The sequence below is a fragment of the Neofelis nebulosa genome, chromosome 11 (genome assembly GCF_028018385.1).
Source record: "Neofelis nebulosa isolate mNeoNeb1 chromosome 11, mNeoNeb1.pri, whole genome shotgun sequence".
NCBI lineage: Eukaryota > Metazoa > Chordata > Mammalia > Carnivora > Felidae > Neofelis > Neofelis nebulosa.
In genome coordinates, this window is record NC_080792.1 from 78356508 (window position 1) to 78376051 (window position 19544).

Sequence of the window (19544 nt, forward strand, 5' to 3'; positions counted from 1 at the left end):
CAACTTGCCTAAGATCACACAGCACAAAGGGGACAGACACTGGGCTCTACATCAAGTGTTCTTTTGACCACTCCTCAGCCCGTCCCGGAGGCCCTGAGCATAAGGACCGCAGAGGGGCTTGTGGGGCGGGAAGAAGGGAGCATGCTCGCATCATGCCAGCTCGTGTTTCACTGCTTAGAGATGCAGGGTTTCCTCCGAAGTAAAACCTTGCAGCCAAGTTAAAGCACCGCCTTCGGTCTTGGCTGTGTCTCAGCGACGCTCCGGCCTTGAACCTCCCAGAGTCTCCCCGTGCACCCGCCTCCTCCACTCCAGGGGCAATGTAATCTCTGGGTGTCCGGTTCCCCGCCACACTCCGGGAAGGAGGTCAGTAGGGTGAATTGCAGCATTCGCATAAATAATTGACCCGAAGCGGCAGCAGCCACTGAAGGACTTTGTGCCCAGCCCACGCCAGGGTCCGTGGCCTCAGACAGCCGGTAGCTTCAGGTTGTATAGAGAACACAGGAAGAAAAACAAAAATCTGCTGAGTGGAGGATGTTGGCGGACTTCGTCCTAGCCTCAGATGGCCCTGCAGCTGGCTGTTTGCATGGCTTCGGGGGAGCCTCCCACAGCTTACAAGATGATTTCCAGGGGTGGGGAACGAATTTGCGTTTGCTCTCCCAGGTTTCGGTCTTCCCCATTTCAAGCAGGCGTCCGGGCTCGTTGTGAGACCTGGCCTCGGGAATGTATTTGCAGGGCAGGAAACAGAAGCAGACCACAAACCAGAGGCTGTTCTGGCTCCGTGGGAGGCCAGAGCAGGGCTGCAAACTCAAATGCCTAGAGGGGCCAACGAACAGAGAGGGGGCCCGCACGCACAAGGTCTGGGGGAAAGGACGGGAGGGCGGTGCCTTGTACTCAGCTCCGGCCTGACTGAGGTTAGCGGGGACATCACACTTCTTCAAGAGATACCGGACATCTGGGTTTTTACATAAAATATTCCACTTGTTTTTTTTTGTTTTTTTTTTTTTTTATTTCTGGAAGCTAAACTAATTTCAAAAACACAGAAAAGGCAAACCTATGGAAAGATTTAAAAGATCAGTGGTTGCTGGGGGTGGCGGGAGGGAGGGGACCCAGGAGTTTCAGGGCATGAAGCCATTCCCTCTGATACTCTGATGGTGGGTGTAGGTCATTACACGCTGGCCAAAGCCCACAGAACGTGTAACACAGAGTCAACTCCCAACTCTAGGACTCTAGGTAATGACGACGTCTCGGGCACATCAGCTGTAACAAAGGAGCTAACAGAAGGCATGAATCACAGAGGAAGGCAGGGTGGGGGTGGGGCCGAGTTGAAAGACTACTTCCTGAACTCGGCACTTCCTGTTCAATTTCTCTAGAAGCCTAGAAATGCCCACTCCCAAATAAAGCCTATGAACTACACAAACTAACAAGCCCGGCAAGCAACAGTGAAACATCTGGGGGGGCTCCTCCAACCCCAACAAGCACCCATCTGCAAGGTCTTGGCAATGCTGGAGGCGAGTCGGAAAACCCCAGAGCCAGAAATGCCAGTCTGGACACAGGTTGGCTCCCTCCCACTCCCAGCTTGGCCCAGAATGAGCTGAGTTTCCAGACCTGGAGGAAACACGCAGGCTGAGGGCATCGTTTGATGGTGCAGGTGGATGTCCCTGGGGATGTCCCAGGGTCAGTCCCTGGGGATGTCTACCCATCCAGGGTGAGGGAGCCCCAGCAACGAGGAGACTTCTTGCAACCCAGTGGAGACTCCGCATCGGATTTAAGGTTACTTACAGAGATTTCAGAAAGTTAGAATGTCTGGCAAACCCGAATTTGTTGGCTTAAATAGATTCCTCGATACCCACCGCCCACACCTGTCCTCTACGGAATGTAGCAGTCTGTCAAACCAGATTCCTAAGTGTGCTGGTTCCTGAAATGGTTCAACCCATTCTTGGAAAGGCACTGCTCAAATCCAACCAAACTTCATCCGCAGACCCCTCTGCTACTGGGTCCGGTCCACAAGGAAACCAACCCGTGGGTAGCTGGCTGTCGAAAGACCAACTGACGGATAGAAGAAACGGCCGTGACGGTCCCAAGAGGGCAACGCCTACCCAAAAGCCCCCCCTGGAACCGGAAGCGCCCCGAAAATTCAGCGGTGAACACACGGGCTCTGTGAATCGGACAGACCTGGGATCAAATCCCACAGCCGGCACTTCGGAACTGCCTACCTCGTCAGCCACTTCGCCAGAATGGTCTTAAACACCTTCTAACGGCTCCTGCTGGTTGGGTCAACTGGGCACTGAGCTGGCCCGGCTGGTTACCCTGGGAGTGACCCACGGCATAGAGGAGGCAACAGTTCAGAGACCCTAGGGGGCCGTTCTGAGGTCACCTGGTCGTAAGCAGCAGAGCAAGGGGTGTAGCCAGCACACGCTCTTTCTCCCCCTCTTGGTGAGGAACCGAACCCACTGCCTTCATCAATCTATTCGCGTCACGCAAAGCCAATTAGCAATGATAGTTTTCGTGCACGTGGGGTTTTTAGTTTTGGCAGGCATTTAAGAACCATCTTAAAAATAGTTTCGGAATATTACATCTGAGCACTATCTGAACCACCCCAGAGAGCTTGCTGGTGCAGAACCGTAGGGGAGTCAATGTGCGTTTCAGAGACCCTCCCCCCCCACCACCACACACACACACACACACACACACACACACACACGCCTCCTATACGTAGGGTCTCCAAAAGTTCCCCACGGGCCCTGCATGGCCCTGGAGAGGCACAGGCTCTTATCTGATCATCTACATCTTCCCCAGACAACGTGGATGGCAAGGTAATGATAACAGCAGTTCCCGTTTAAGTTTATTTATTTATTCTGGGGGGGTGGGGAGGAGCAGAGAGAGAGAGAGAGAGAGAGAGAGAGAGAGATTCCTAAGTAGGCTCTGAGCTGTCAGCGCAGAGCCCAACACGGGGCTCGAATTCACGAACCGCGAGATCATGCCCTGAGCCGAAAAGCAAGAGCTGCACGCTTAACCCACTGAGCCACCCAGGCGCCCCAGAAACTCACTTTTCTTAGTATCCCCTTTGTCCACCCGAACACTGAGGCTCAGACAGGTGGCGTAATCCACCCAAGGTCATGCAGCTCCTAGGTGGTGGCTCTGGGATTTGAACCCAGGTCTATCTGATTCACAGAACCCCCATGCTCACCACTGAGTTTTCGGGGAAGGGGAGGTTCTAGTCCCAGGAGGGGCTTCTCAGCAAGCTCTGACCTCTGGGGACTGTCACGCCTTTTCTTCTCTCAGTCAGCTGGTCCTTCAACAACTAGATAACGTGTTGAATCCTTATTCCGGGTCAGGCGTGATGGCTACAAGGCTGGATAAAGCTTGGTCTCCCCTACTAAGAGCCACGATGGATACGTGCATGTGGTGCGAGGTGAGGCCCAGGGAGAACACGTAAAGCTGGTCCTGGGGTGGGGTGGACCCCCCCACGGTGCCCCTGACAGCATTGCATAGGCTAACCATCCACGTCAAAGCTTTCCAGTCTCGTTACTGATGCACCAAGGGGCTAAAAGCAAAAGCTCCACATGTCTGAGAACCCAAGGAATGGTCCCCATCACACAGACTAGGAAACTGATGCCCCCGGACAGAATGACCTGCCCAACGTTACAGAGCAGACCCAGAACCCCAGTCCCTTTGCTCCTTCCTCGGAGTTCATCCCACAACGGCACCGTCATGGCTAATGTTATGTGCCAACTTGACCAGGCCGTAGGATGCCCAGACATTTGGTCAAACATTACTCTGGGGGTGTCTGTGGGGGGTGTTTCTGGATAAGATAAACATTTGAATCAGTAGAGGGAGAAAAGCAGACTGCCCTCCCCAGGGTGGGTGGCCTCAGCCGATCCTTTGGACGCATCAGTAGAATAAAATGGCAGAATACGGGCGCATTTGCTCTCCCCTCCCCACCAGCCCCCCCACCCCCACCCCATTTCCTTCTGTCTTCAGACTCAGACTTACACCGGAACCCACACCATCGGCTCCCCTAGGTCTCCAGCTTGCCGACCACAGATTAGGGGACTTCTCCACCTCATAACTGTGTGAGCCAATTTCTTGTAACAAATCTGTCTCTCCCAGACTCTGTCTTATACATATACGCACACGTACTCGTAGTATTCTGCAAAGCACTTTTAGGTGGTGCATGTATCAGCTTCTCTTAAAATGTCACTGGTTATGTAATTGTTTTGATGGGAACAGTGAGAAAAATTACGCGAGAAAAATCACAAATGAACATCAAGCCTTGGTTTTACATGTATTGTCGCTTACAATGACGCTGAGTAAAACAGTGAGATGATGTGAGAGCCATTTAATGGCACATATGCAGATCTGGGGAAATTTTTTTTTTTAATGTTTATTTATTAATTTTCGAGAGATAGGGAGGGAGAGAGTGTGGAAGCCGGGGAGGGGCAGAGAGAGGGAGACACAGAATCTGAAGCAGGCTCTAGGCTCTGTCGGCACAGAGCCCGACACGGGGCTCAAACTCACGAACTGTGAGATCGTGACCTGAGCCGAAGTCGGACGCTTAACCGACTGAGCCACCCAGGCGCCCCAGATCTGGGAAAATTCTTGAGGCCAAATCAATTAGTGCTGGGGTCTGGGAACACGATTAATCCAAAAAAGAGACATTAATAGAGGGGATTTTAGATTTCTGGGCATGGTGGTAGGAATACATTTTTCCCTCTGAGAAGATTCTAGAATGCTTTAGTAGTGGACAGAACTGGCAGAATTGTGGTTCCAAAGATGTCCAGGTCCTAATCCCCAGGACCTGTGACTCTGTCACCTCACATGTTAAAGGGACTTTGCACATGGATTGAACTAAGGTCCTGAGGTCAGGGAGATTATCCTAAATTATCCAATGGGCCCAATGTCATCAGAAAGGTCCTTGTAAAGAAGAAGCAAATAAGGCAGAGTCAGAGAAGGAGACAACGACAACAGAAGTGGAGACCAGAGTGGCACGACTGATTAAGATGGAAGGGGGTATGAGCTAAGGAATGCGGGCAGCTTCTAGAAGCCGGAAAAGGCCAGGACCTCTAGACCTCCCCCTGGAGTCGCCCAAAGGAACTTGCCCTCCCAACACCTTGATTTTAACCCCGTGAGACCCATTTTGGCTTCCGCCCTTCAGAACTGTAAGAGAATAAATGTATGCTGTTGCCACCCATCAAGTTGGTGTTGATCTGTTACAGCCGCAACAGGAAGTTTCCAACAGCTTCCAACACCCGGGGTGGGGGGCTGAGCCCTCCCTTGCAGCGCATCTGCCTTCCCTCCCTCATTAATGACGACAATACCTTCACCCTCTGGCTCCCACTGGGTAGGCGTGCGGCCTCACGCTTCACCGAGACTAAGGAAAGCCTTCCAGAACTGAGGCTGGTGGGGACATCGCCTGTCTCCCCTCTTCTCCGCCACACTCTCTGCCTGGGCGGTGGTCCACACGGACCCCATCAACAGGCTCTCTGGGTCTCTGGCTTCCACCAGTAGCACAGCAGGAGGTGAGAAGGTGGGTAGTGAGCGGTCAGGGCACGCCTTTCCCCAGAGCCGCTCTCTCTGCGGGACCCCCAGGGTTGGCTGGGCCCCTCTACTGGACGAGGCTGGCTGAACCCCAGCTCCTGGAGGTGGTCCTTTCTACACAGCTATTTCCTACCTCCGTTCCGAACCGGCACAGGGAACAGCTTCCTCTGTTACTCACCCTGGGGTGCTGTCCCATCCCTTGTGATTTCCCCACATCGCCCCACATGAAACTCTCATCCTCTGCCCAACGTGAGGGATCCCTTCCCGCCAGCCTCCCGACTGATACCCCAGACAACGCAAACGTGACGCAGGCAAGTTGAGTCGCTCGTCCGAGCTCCAGAACCAGGCCATGGGAGAGCCGGCGCTGGAGCCTGGGTCTGCCCAAAACTCTCCGCCAGAAGTCGGCCCGGGGTGGCCCACAGGCTGTAGGCTACAGACAGCCAGGAGACGACCCGTATTTACCTATTTTTCTATTTGAATTCATTGCCCACCTTAACGGACCTGCAGCTCTTGAATACAAACCCAGAGCTCCTGCTTCTCTTAAAAGAGAAAATCAACCAGCACCGTGCTAAGAGCTTTTGTGGGTTAACGGTTTAACCCTCACAACAGCCCTATCAGGGAAGTGCTGGCACTAACCCAGGTGTCCAGAGGGGGGAAACTGAGGCACAAGGTTACACCGCTTGGGTGAGGTCACTCAGCTAGCAGGGGGAGGAGCTCGCATCTGAAGCTAGCTCCCCGATCAGCGATCAGCGGTGGTGACTGGAGCGGTCGGAGGTGGCACGGGCTCCCTACCTCGCCACATCTGTGACAAACCTGCCTGGCCCCTGAGGGCGTGAGTCTGCAACCCCTTCCCTGGGCTCTTCCCCGTCTCCCTCTCCTGGAGGCGGTGAGGGAAGAACACCCAAGCCCTCCCCTCAGGGCCCTGGGATGGACCGGGCTCGTTCCTGGAGTCACCTTTATCCCAGGGCAGGCCCGGCCACAGACGGGCGGAATCCCCTCACGCCACAGCCGGCTCGCTGTGCAAACCCTGCTCACGGCTAGATCACACTGCTGCCGCCCAACCCCGACTTCTCCAGCCACATCATGGATTTCTGGTTGCGTCCAGCGCCGGGCTGGAGCCGGGGAGCATGTGCTGCCCAGCCCTGTGCCCAGAAACACAGAGCCCTTGTTCTCCTGGCCCCCACGCTGCCCCGCTCGGGCTGGACCCTTGCCTCGGCCTGTCTGAATGAGGCCTCTGACTTTGTCCTTCCTTGGGCACCATCCCCTATCAGCCCGCCCGCCCATGGGCAGAGGCACTTCCTAAAAAAAAACAAAAAACAAAATCCCTGAAATCTGAGCTGGCAGGACCTCCTTCTCTTAGCGCGCACAGCCTTCGGAATGGGCAGTTTTGCTGGGTTTTGTTTCCTCTCCTTCTCCTCCTGGCTATTCCTCCAGTTGCTGCCTCTGAGGGTCCCAGGAGAGGAGAGGCCGGCTAAATGCCCTCATTGTGAGAGAGACCGAAGCACCCAGACGCCTTGAGACAGGTCCAGGAGGGCAGGGCCGCCCGCGAAAGGGGATCAGCGGCCCTCTTATCACTGAGCAGCTCCCCCAGTCTGGCCCAGGTGTGGGCAGGGGGAGGGCGGGGACAGAGAGAAGGGAACTACCAGAACGAGCTGGTCGGACCTCAGGGGAGGTGAGCGCAATTTCTAGAAAGAAAAAAACCAAAATGATCAGAAGTGTTATCTGGCCGAAGAGAGCGATGAATTGGGCCATTAGGCTGTGGAGTAGGTTTTCATCTTCCAAACTCCCAGGGATTAGAAATGGAACTGGATTAGTCCCAGGGAGCACCTCGGTGGAGTCCCCGGCAGGCGTGTGGTCACTCAGTATTTGTGTGGTGCCCTCTCATGCAAGGCATTCTGGGAGGTGCCTGGAGAGAGCGCCACACGGAAGGGGGCACCAGGAAGAGTGAGGCCTGGATGCCAACCCTTGAATATGATTCTAACTGGTTACGTACCTGGGCAAGCCCCTCCCAACGGAGAGGGTAGGTCAGATGATCATAGCTCATCCACGTGCAAACAAGAAAAGAGTTCTGGAGGTAGATGGTGGTGATGGGAGCCCAACATTAGGTACAGCTGACCCCTGCGAACAACACGATTCGGGCTACGTGGGTCCATTTACACACAGACTGTTTTCAACATACACAATACGGTATGTGAGCGTATTTTCTCTTCCCGATGATTTCCTTAGTGATGATTTCTTTGCTCTGGCTTACTTGAAGATTATAGTATATAATACACATATATATAGTATATATATAGTATGATACACATACAGTATATAATACACATATATAATACACGTATATTTTACATAACACGTAAAATACTGTGTTAATCGACTATTTCTGTTATCGATAAGACTTCCAGTCAACAGTAGGCTATGAGCAGTTAAGTTTTGGGGGAGTCAAGTTACACACAGATTTTCAATTGCAAGGGGGGGGATGTCAGCACTCCTTAACCCCAGAGCCATTCAAGGTCAACTGTTTTAATACCACTGAACTGTATGCTTAAAAATGGTTCACATGGCAAATTTTATGTTACGTGTGCAGCTGACCCTTAAACTCAGGTCAAAGGAGGGACCGAGGGCCACGTCGTCCCTTCCAGCGGCTACGCTGGGAGGCTGGTTCGTGGCTCCGAACAAAGGGGCTTTTCTTCCAGAGCTCACGGAGGTCCACCCAGAGTACGTGCCCAGACTGGCCATGCTAGGCCACGGTCGCCACCCACGTAAAGTGCTGAGGACAGTGCCGGCACATTTAGGTGACTAGTAAGTACTTGCTCACTAAATTTCCATGTGAGGAGTATACAGCCTAACAGGGAGGCTCCATAATGTTCACATGGTCTGGCTGGGGCTCCACAAAGAGGTACTTAGGATGCTTGGGATTCCAGGGGCTCCTGGGTGGCCCAGCCAGTTAAGTGACTCTTGACTGTGGCTCAGGTCATGAGCTCATGGTTCGTGGGATCAAGCCCTGCGTCGGCCTCTGTTCTGGGTGGGGAGCCTGCTTAGGATTCTCTCTCTCCCTCCCTCTCTCTGTCTGCCCCTTGCTTGTGCACGAGCGCTCGCTCTCTCAAAATAAATAAGTAAACATTAAAAAAAAAAAAAAAGAAGTGAGAGAGCTCCCCTCCGTCTCTCGGGAAGGCTGGTCTCAGCTCCCTCATCCGTCCAGCAGGCTGTGCACACGGCTTGGGGGCTGGCTGGGAAATCTTAGGCGGTGCTGGCGTCTATTAAATGCTTCCGCTCCAGGCTCACTGGGAAAGATTTCACACGGAGGGCGGGAGGAGAAGAGAAAATGTGGGGGAATTAAAACAATCCAAACCAAACCAAAAGTGCAAAGCGACTGCTGCAGCCCGCTTCCATCCCAGCGCTGAAGGGAGCTAGAGTGGAGTCCTACTGTCTTTGGCTGAAAAAAAATAAAATCCCCTCCATTGGCTCAGGGGTGCGCTGACCTCACCTCCCAGGCAGGTGGGCTGTGACGCCCCGGCCCCATTCGGCCCAGTCCCCTGCCCCTGGCTCTGGTTGAGATCAAGGTTGAGGCGGCAGAGGTTTCTCTGGCCAGGGGGCCTTGTGAATTTCACAGGCAGGACGCTGGGAACTGCAGCCTTGATAATTAACGTGTCGGTGGGAATTTTTGATCACTTGTCCTCAGCAGACAAAAGGGAAAGGTAAGACTCTTCGGGGTGATGCCATTATCTGGAGTGGGCTGCGGGGGATGGGGCGGGGGGGTGGGGGGAGCTTGTACTTGCTTACAAGTCGGCCTCAGACTCCAGAGTCACACAGGCCCATCCCCGGCTGTACGGTCGGGGCAGCTCACTCCACCCCTCTGAACCTCAGAGTCCCCACTGATAAAGATGGAATGATGCCAGTAATCTCATGACGTCGTCGGGGCCTTCCATAACACGATCCATCCTGGGGGCGCCTGGGTGGTTCAGTCTCAAGCGTCTGACTCTCGGTTTCGGCTCGGGTCACGATCTCACGGCTTCGCGAGTTCGAGCCCCGCGGCGAAGTCTGTGCTGCAGTACAAGGCCTGCTTGCGATTCTCTCTTCCTCTCTCTCTGCCCCTCCCCCACTCGCGCCGTCTCTGTCTCCCTCGAAATCAATAAATAAGCTTAAAAAAATGTTTTTAAAAATCAGGCGATCCGTCCCAACCACAGTGGCTGGCAGGCAGCAAGTGCTCCGTAAATGACAGTCATTACGATGTGAGGGTGTCTGACGCTTGAAAAAACACTCTGAATTTGGTTTCTAAAGACCCAGGGTCTAGCCTGGTTCCACCACCCACTCCTGTGAGGTTTTTCCTCACATCACTTAACCCCTCCAACCCTTCTCTGCCATACCACGAAAGAAGTACAAGCAGTGGAGAGGATTACGACGAGGACCGGGATTATCACTGTGACAAACACAATGGCAGCTGTAGTTATCGATCAAGCCTACCGCTTAACTACTTCCCAAATCCTTCCCTTCCGTGTGGGCTCAGGCCGCTACTCCCACTCATTCATTCAACCAACAACTGTTCAGGAGGCACCACTGAGTCAGGCTTCACATTCCAGGCGCTGGGGGGAGACGACGGCAAAGGACCCCAACGGGAAACCAACGTTCCAGCACGATGGGGTTTTTTTTTAATATATTTTGTAATGTTTTATTTATTTTTGAGAGAGAGAGAGAGAGAGAGAGAGACAGTGCGTGAGCGGGGGAGGGGCAGGGAGAGAGGGAGACACAGAATCCGAAGCAGGCTCTGGGCTCTGAACTGTCAGCACAGAGCCGGACGCGGGGCTCGAACGCATGAACTGTGAGATCGTGACCTGAGCCGAAGTCGGAGGCTTAACCGACCAAGCCACTCCAGGCGCCCCTCAGTGCAACAGTTCTTAACTGGGAGTGATTCCGTCCCCTTCCCCTCCTAGGGACACCTGCCCACGTCTGGAGATGTGTCTTCAGCTGTCAGTGCCTGGGGGAGGGGACGCTACTGGCATCCAGCAGGTAGAGGCCAGGGATACCCCTCAACATCCAACAATGCACAGTGAGCCCCGTCCAACAGAGAATTACCAGGTCCCAAACATCAACAGCCTCGAGGCTGAGAAACGCCATTCTCTGGGAAAGCAGCAGAGAGTAAACAAAGTCAGTCAGTCAACCAAAGGGGAGACTGGAAGGTGGGAAGGGCTGTGGAGGAAGAGCCAAGCTGGGCCAGGATGCCAGGATGCCAATGGAGGAGGTGAGAAGCGGCCAGATTTACTGAAGGTCCTTTGGGGGGCAGGAGACGAAGCAAGAAGTCAGAGGTGAAGCTTCGAGCCTGAGCATCTGGAAGGATGAGGAAGTGGTCCCTTTACATCCACTCTTACCTGCCCCCTCCCCCTGTCAGTCTCCTCCTTTGTCCGCATGGCAGCCAGGACCGTCTTTAATTAGAAACTTGGTGCCTCCGGTCCCCTGCTCTGTTCCCTCGCAAGGTTCCCAGACGCCTGGTGGGTGCCCACCCTGACCCAAAAGGTCTACCGTCACGTGCCCCTTTTGGTTCTTGCTTCCCCTCCAGCCCTACTCACCTCCACCTTCCAGCCACAGAGCACCTGACTCACCTCCTCACCACACCAGGCTCTGTCTGGCCTCTCTCACCTGTCAGGAACCCCACCTCCCTCCCCCCCCCCCCCGCCCTGACCCTTCACTCCTGCCTGACCCTATTCCTCCCGAAAGCCTCAGTTTAGATGCCACCTCCTCCAGGAAGTCTTCCTGGACCCCCTCTGCTGGGTGAGAGGTCTCTTCCAGGCAGGCTTTCACACCACCCGGTGCTTTCTCCCCTGAAGTGCTGATCTCCTGGTTTGGATCTCCCTGCCTCCTCTGCCAGGCTGTGAGTTCTGTGAGAGTGGGCACCAGAAGCATCTAGCTCACCGTGGGCCAGCCATCCAGGTTTGCCTGGGACCCAGAGGTCCCCGGGATGCTTAGACTTAGTGGGAAAACAGAAAATCCCAGGGACACCTGGGTGACACAGTCGATTAAACATCCGACTTTGGCTCAGGGCGTGATCTCGCGGTTTGTGAGTTCAAGTCCCGCGTCGGGTGAGCTCGAGACCTGCTTCACGTGAGCCCCGCTCCTTTCTCTCTCTCTGCCCCTCATGGGATTCTGTCTCTCTCTTGCACCCTCTCTCTCTCTCTCAAAGCAAAACCAAACTAAACAGAAAATCTCAGACAAACCAAACCCAGTGGATCGCCCCAACTGTATCCCTGATGCTTTGCAGAGTCTAGTCCGAGGTAAGATCAATTCACGTTTGTTGACAGAATGGCGAGCAGGAGATTTACGTATGTTTCCTAAATGGATGGATGAAGTTCGTCATCAAGGAGTTAATAATCCAAACCATGAGCCAGACTTGCAGAAGCCTCTGGAAGCCCTTGACCCCATTCCATTCTGGCCCAAGCTCCAAGGTCCGGTAACAATCATAGCGTTCCTGCTCTCCGGCCAGGGCCCAGATTCAAGATCAGGATCCAGGCCCACCCTCCTGTCTGCACAGAAAGGGAGGTCAAGGCCGTGGGCGAACAGCCAGGACAGCAAGTCCAAAGACCTAATTCTTCTGGACCTCTAGGCCAGCCCACCCTGGGCAGCACTCAGCTGCCCCACCTCGGGGCCCCACGTCCTGATTCTTATCCCGTCCCAGCCCTGTTATCTGACCCCTCCATCCAGGACAGCGTATCTCCCTCTTTTGGTAGCCTACAGAACCAGAAACTCGAAAATGCTTCTCGGGTTTTATTTTTCTCCTTCTTTCATATTTTCTTTGTCTACTTTTTCTGGGCCAATCAACCCTCCAACCTTATCACGTTCTGAAAAAAGGGGCTAATCGTGTCCTCTGGCCAGGTGGAATGGTTTAAACTCGGTGTGCAGGCACCCCTCAAACACTAAAGTCAGGCTTCTATTTCAAGCCTGTTGTAATGATCATCCGGGAGCGTCTTGTTTGCCTGGCATTGCTCTTCTGTGATCCACCCTTTCGTGGCAGGTAGCCGGACCGTGTTCCTTTTTACTGCCGTGTGTTATTCCACGGTACGACGGAACTTCCCGTCACGTGGCTCTCTTACCGTAAAGCACATCTGGCTACATTTCGGCTTTTTCACTCTAATGGTGTTATTATATGAGCATACGCATATCCTCACATACCTATCGTGACAGATTCACCAGGAAGTAGAGAATATACACATACACCCTGATTTTTGTGGAGTCTATCATCCCAAAGTGGAAAAGAAGATTAGAGGCGGTCTCATGCCACTTCGGCAAACACTGCCAAGTGGTCTTCCAAAGCGGCCGAGCTAATTCACGCTCCTGCCGGCAGTGTATGAGGGTCCTCGGCCCCCCTTTTGTTTATTTTTTTTTTAAGTTTTACTTACTTTGAGAGAGAGCGCGCGAGGAGAGGAGGGGCAGAAGGACAGAGAGAGAATCCCAAGCAGGCTCCACGCTGTCCGCACAGAGCCCGATGCGGGGCTCGAACTCCCAGACGGTGAGACCGTGACCTGAGCCGAAACCAAGCGTCGGATGCTTAACTGGCTGAGCCGCCCAGGCGCCCTCAGCCCTCCTTTTAAATTTCAGGGAATAACCACACCCTTTTGCTGCACCGTGTGGCAGGTCTGGAGTGTGAGCCTGGCAGGGGGGGCTCGGGGGTGTTGTGACCCTCACCCAGAGCAGACAGTCCGGTAGAGGCAACACAGGGCAGTTTACATCATCATTCAGCGCTAGAATCACAGACCCTGAAGGGCTGATCCAGAGTTTGGAGAGCTCATGGCAGGGGAGATCTGACCCGGTCTAAGGGAGCCCCAGAGGAATTCTCAGAAGCAATGCTTCAGCCAAGACGCAAAGCAGGAGCTGCAATTAACCAGGTGAAGAAGGGTAGCGATGGGGAGGGAAGCATGCCGGCCAGATGACACAGCGTGTGCAAAGGCCCCGAGGTGGCAGAAGGGAACGAGGTCTTTTCAGGAGCGAGGGAAAAGAGGGCCAGGGAGGTGAAGAAATTTTCCTGAGGTGACACAGCATGTTAGCAGCAGAGCTGGGTCTAGACTCCGCAGCTAAGGGGTCCTTACACCCATCGGTTTGGTGTATATGCCCAACTGATTCCCTAAGGAGGTAGGCCCCTCTCCGAAAAGCCACGACCTCTGGATGCACACAGGCTGGAGTTCAAATTCAGCTCTGCGTGCCCTCACTCTGTGACCTTGGCAAATCCTCTCACTGCTCAGAGCCTCAGTTTCCACACCCGTACAAAAGGTGACCGTGATGGTAAAGCCGCTAGCCTCAGGCTGCTGTGAGCAGAAAAGGGCGTCTGTGCTGGGAAAGGGCCTGGTATGTAGTATGTAGAAGGAGCAGAACCAGCTCCCAGGAGAAGCTGAGCTTTGCTGAGTACCTACTCTGCGCCTGACCCCTCCTTAGGAGGCAGGAGCTCCGAGGATCCCCGTTACCGAAGAGAACACAGAGACTCAGAGAGGCAAAGTGACCTGCCCTCAGTCACACAGCAGAGAGTGGGAGCCAGGATTGAATCCTGCCTCACCTGAAGGGACGGCGGTTGAATTACCTTCTCAGCCTCTGCAGGGAAAGGTTTATACCAGGATATCAACAGTGTGAAGCAGGAAATCAGAGAGAACATTAATAATCTCGGGCAGCAAAATGAACCGCGTCTAAGCGGCTGTTCTCACAGAATTCCATCCACAGAGCCTGTTACAAACGGTGCAGCTCACAGTGTAAAGGTCCCCCTGTGACCATCCAAGAGGATGCTGAACGTGCATGACCCCGGTTTCCAGAACACCGAGCCGGGTGTGTCTTCTGAGGTCATCCACAACACAAGCTCTCTACGGTTCAGGCAGGACAGGCTCCGTGTCCCCTTCGCTGGGGACACCTGACTTTACAGCACTGATCCAAATACACCCACGGACATGCTTGTTTGGTCTGTCCTGTGTGTTACAATCAGTATTTCCCACTATATGAAGGGACCATGAATTTCACTAAAAACCTGTATGTTTCTAATAACTTTACAAATAGCATTTTAAAATCTAGGACAGTAACTGTGCTTTTTTTTTTTAATTTTTTTAAATGTTTATATATTTTTGAGAGACAGAGCACAAGCGGGGGAGGGGCACAGAGATGGGGAGACACAGAATCCAAGCGGGGGGGTGGGGCAGGAAGCTTCTTTGTTTGCATATACTAATAAACATGAAAATTATGTTTAAAAAAAAAAACAAAAAATAAAATAAAATAGAAACATCTGAATTTGGTGGCCAACATTTACAACTGGGTGAATTTTGCGTAAAGCCTCGGAATCCTCTGGGCGCCTGGGTGGCTCAGTCGGTAAAGCATCTGACTCTTGATTTTGGCTCGGGTCATGACCTCACGGTTCATGGGTTCAAGCCCCACATCGGGCTCTGCGCTGACAGTGTGGAGCCTGCTTGGGATTCTCTCTCTCCCTCTCCTTCTCTCTGCCCCTCCTCTGCTCTCTCTCTCTCTCTCTCTCTCTCTCTCTCTCTCAAAAAGTAAACAAACTTAAACAAACACAAACCTTGGAATTCTCTTGGAAAAAACAGTGGAGACAGGTGGTCACCCAGGGCTCCGCACTCCCCTGCGACAGTGGGCTGGGACTAGAAGCAAGAGCCTCCGATGACGAGGCAGCTGTCTCTGCTTCACTACTGTCCCTCTGCTCTGTCTCCTTCCCATGGGACCCGCCCGCCCCTGTAGGGGTCTGCATATGCGACCCCTCCCCACCTCCCCTGAGCCATCACAGCTTTTGGCTGGTCAAGTGACACAAGAGGGGAACCTGTTAGGGACAGTGGCTTTCAGAGACCAGAGCTGGAAGGGCAGGGACAGGTCCAAGGCTCGCAGCGGTCAAGGGGACGTCCAGGCCGAGTCTCCCGGGCAGGGGTGTCCCCATCACCCTAACTACTTGGAGAGCGCCCCCACCGCCCCCACCCCACAGCTTCTAGAATCCCGTGCTGGTGGCAATCATCGCCATGGCAATACTAACGCGAGTCAGCACATACCGAGGACCTCGCGTGCTTGAACTCATTTCAGCATACCAGCAACTGGTGACAAGCTGTCTACCAAGAAGTCATTTTAGCCTGCCCAGCATTCACTTCCCCTTCTTCGGTTCCCCGGGTCCTGATTTCCCTTTGGGGACCCATCCCTCTCCCCCTGTCGGTCTTTGTGGCTTAGGAAGCAGCCAAGAGCATCCGCCCCACCCCCACAAGGCTCCAGGGGTCACGTGACTTAGATTGGGGCCAACTTACATGTCTCTGTTTCTTTGGCCATGGTGACTGGCCCCAGGAGGCCCCAGGGCTCAGTTCCAGCACTTGCTGGAACTGGGCTTGCAGCTGGCACCATGTAAACATGGAGACACTGATGGGCATTTGTGCCCAGAAGACAGCCAGAGCCTGCCTCAGTAGGAAGCGCACACAGAGAAAAGGAGAGCCAAAAAACCGTGAGGGAGGGAGGGAGGAGGAAGAGAGAGAGAGAGAGAGAGAGAGCAAGGGAGAGAGCTGTAACACAGTTGAGCCCCTGGACCCAGCCACACCTGAAGCTAACCTGCTAGTTACACGAGCCCAGATGTTCCCTTTCGTGCCTCAGGGTAAGAATGTAGTGACGTCGGGGCGCCTGGGTGGCGCAGTCGGTTAAGCGTCCGACTTCAGCCAGGTCACGATCTCACGGTCCGTGAGTTCGAGCCCCGCATCAGGCTCTGGGCTGATGGCTCGGAGCCTGGAGCCTGTTTCCGATTCTGTGTCTCCCTCTCTCTCTGCCCCTCCCCCGTTCGTGCTCTGTCTCTCTCTGTCCCAAAAATAAATAAAAAACGTTGAAAAAAAAAAAAAAAAAAAAAGAATGTAGTGACGTTTCAGTTGAATCTTCTGTCTCTTACGACCAAAAGAATCCTGGTAAGTATAAACACTAACGTTATTTCCATTTTACATGAGGGACCAATTGCAGGCTAAGGGGATTGACGTGAATTACCCAAGGCCACACAGCTGTGAACTGCTAACAATGAATTTGAGCAAGATTTTGCCCTAAACCTAAAGCACTTAGGTCAGAAATCTCACGGGTCTCTTACGGCCGTCCCTGCGCCGCTCGGAGCACCGAGTTAAGGATTTTAGGGACAGTGTATGCGCAGAGCTGCTGGGAAACTGTGGCGTGTTGGGAAGGCCAGGAAGGGAGGGGCGGTGGCAGCATGATGAAATATATAATTATTATTTAAATCAGTTCAGATGCCATAAGGAGGAAAATCAAAGCTTTCCGTGGCATTTCCCCAGTGCCATTTTTAATTCTATCTTATCAAGACACGGCTGGGATCTGTTTTTCAAAAAGAAAAAACTCCTTTAATTAAAAAAAAAAAACAAACAAATTCTCTAATAAAAGTTAAAATAGCCTATAGGCCATCAGGTGACAATGGAAGGAAGACGGGGCATTTCTGCAACTTAAAGCAGATTAAAAAACTAATTTGTTGACTCTTTCTTCCAAAGCTCACCTCTCCCTTGGAAGGCTGTGTGTTTTGCATAATGAGGCTGAAATCCTGAAATCACTGGTGTCCGCTCAGCTCCCTCTTTGTTGGGATTTCAATGGGCTCCCACCTCACATGGGGGTGCGGGGTTTTTCTTGCGGCTCTGACCAGGATTTAACGGAATCATTTCACACTCTGCGCTTAAAATCTTTACAAGGCTCTCCACTGCTAGAAGGATAAAGAACAAAACACACACGCAGTCCACAAGACCCTGAGAATTGTCCACTTACATTGTGTACCAGCTCCTCCCCACCCTAAAAGCCCCAGCGTCCATGTCCCAGGTTCACGCCACTCTCCTTCCTACCCCAGGACCTTTGCACATGCTGCTTCCTCTGTCTTCCCATCCTTCGCCTGGTTAATCCTGCTCAGCCTTCGGATCCCAGCTCATTTTTCTCTTTCTCAAGGCAGCCTTCCTTTCAAAGGCCCTCATCTGTGCCTTCCCGGTGTCAGGCACCTTGCCTCCTGACAGTTACTTTGAGTTGTAACCACATGCAGGACAGCGTCTTGTTTTTGTCTCCACTGCCTTCGCAGGGCTTGCATACAGCAAGTGCTCAAATAAAAACTTGCAGAGCAAACAAACGGGTGAACCCCGCCGGGGGTCGGCATGCCACGGATTCTCTCAACACCAGGACTTCCCTTTCCCGCGTCCACAGCCCCGACCCATGTCCTCCCAGCTTGTCTCAAAATCTGCTCGCACGTCCGCCTTTGGGTGTGCATGGCGCCCGAGGCAGGAGACCAGGCTGAGAAAGACTATGGGCTCTAGGGTTGGGTCCGCGTTCGAGTCCCGGTTCTGCCCCTCTAGCCTGTGCCTTGCTAGATTCGTTGTTGTTGGATGGTTTGCCAGTTGGAGTCACCTTCCAGGGCCTAGCACAGAACCGGGAAGCTCTCGTGTGAGGTAGGCACCCAATAAAGGAACGCCGCATAAATGAACGGATGCCCAAATGTGCTTTCGAATGGAAGAGGATGCTCAAGTTCAAAGAGAAAAACTTGCTGGCGATGCCCCAGCTGGTCTGAGGAAAACGCAGCAAATGGCAGCCTCCTCTCCCCCACGGGTCCTGAACAGAGGCCCAGGAGACACCTAAGCTACGCCCACGTGAGCAAACGACTTGTCTTCTGGCTTAGATGATCACACCGTGTACTTACTAGCCACCGGGCGTGATCTCGCTGAATCCCCGTAACAACTCATCCCAGCCGGCAGGGTCGTTCCCATTTCAAAGATGGGGAGGCGGAGGCACGGTGCGCTCAAGCAACTTGCCAAAGGTCGCCCAGCGGGTAAGTGGCAGAGCTGAGAACCGAACGCAAGCCTGTTCAACCGTGCAGACCAAGGTCTTGGTCCCTACTCCAAAATCAGACCGGAGTGAGGCAGGCTACAGGACACGGGTGTAGAAGGTGCTGCTGTCGTTCTCTGGGGCCGTGGCATCTGCTAGGCTGGCTCATCACCCAACTCCATCCCAGTGTCTTGTGCTGGAGGGCCTTTCTGCAGGCGAACCAGCGGACAGCCAGAACCCCGCCTCGTAGTGCCCCCGCCAGCCTGCTTTCTGCAGACGGCTGGCTCCCGAATGAGATACACGCGACGGAAGCAAACGTCCCAAGTCGGACGCCGAGCACAGACAGAGGTGCTCTGGTTTTTCAGCAGCAGCGTTAGCCCGTTTGCAGCTGCGCACGCCGCCCCCCCCCCTTTTACAGATGAGAACACTGAGGCCAGAGATGGAACCGCTCACTGGCTGTTGTTAAGAGACCGGCACTGGAACACCCAGATTTGCCTGGGTGTTTCAAAGAGTGTTTATTTCCTGAGCTCCCACCATGTGCCAGATACTCTTCTAGGTACGGGAAGATGTCACTCACTCAACACCGTAAGAAATGAAGAGTTCCGTCTCAGAGAATTTTCAGACACCTGAAGCATCGTACACAGAAACATTTATCAGTTAACCACGGGGACTGAAGTATTTTATACAATGAATGATTCTTCACCCTTCGCTCTGCCAACCGAATGGGGCTCACTGGTCCTTAACGCCATCACAGAAGCCAGCACCTTTGCTGTTCTCCGATAGGCCACACGGTGTGACACTGAGTGGGAGAGAAGAGGACAGAAGGGGACAGAGGATTCCAAGCAGGTTCCAGGCTCTGTGCTGACAGCAGCGAGCCTCACGCGAGGCTCGATCTCACAAACCGCGAGATCATGACCTGAGCCCAAGTCGGATGCTTAACGGACCAAGCCACCCTGGCGCCCCTTCATGCTCATTTTTATAATCTCTTCATCTGTACCTTGTTCTCAGGCTGCCAGCTGTCACTCCTGGCTGCGGTCACCATGTTTTCTCTACCCACCCACACATGTCCAATCTGCTCCCTCTAGAGGCTACAAGTCTGAGAAATCAGGTCACCGAGCTCGTCAGAATGGTGTGCAAAGTATGAGTAAATAGTCTCTGAGCGAGAAATGCTGGCTCTTTCCTGATAGAGACACTGTGGTGATTGAATGGGATGCCTT

General features: G+C 53.4%; 1 protein-coding gene across 5 annotated transcripts in view; it reads right to left on the reverse strand.

The window, feature by feature from the left end:
- The window catches only part of WSCD2 (WSC domain containing 2), a 116417-nt gene that overhangs the window by 88639 nt on the left and 8234 nt on the right, over positions 1-19544 (reverse strand). The window contains exon 1 of one of the 5 annotated variants that reach the window (XM_058691070.1): positions 7532-7551. The exons of the other annotated variants lie outside the window; for them this stretch is intronic. The gene's annotated coding sequence lies outside the window, so the exon portion shown is untranslated. Of the gene's footprint in view, positions 1-7531; positions 7552-19544 lie in introns of those variants that run through there. 5 annotated transcript variants of the gene reach the window in all.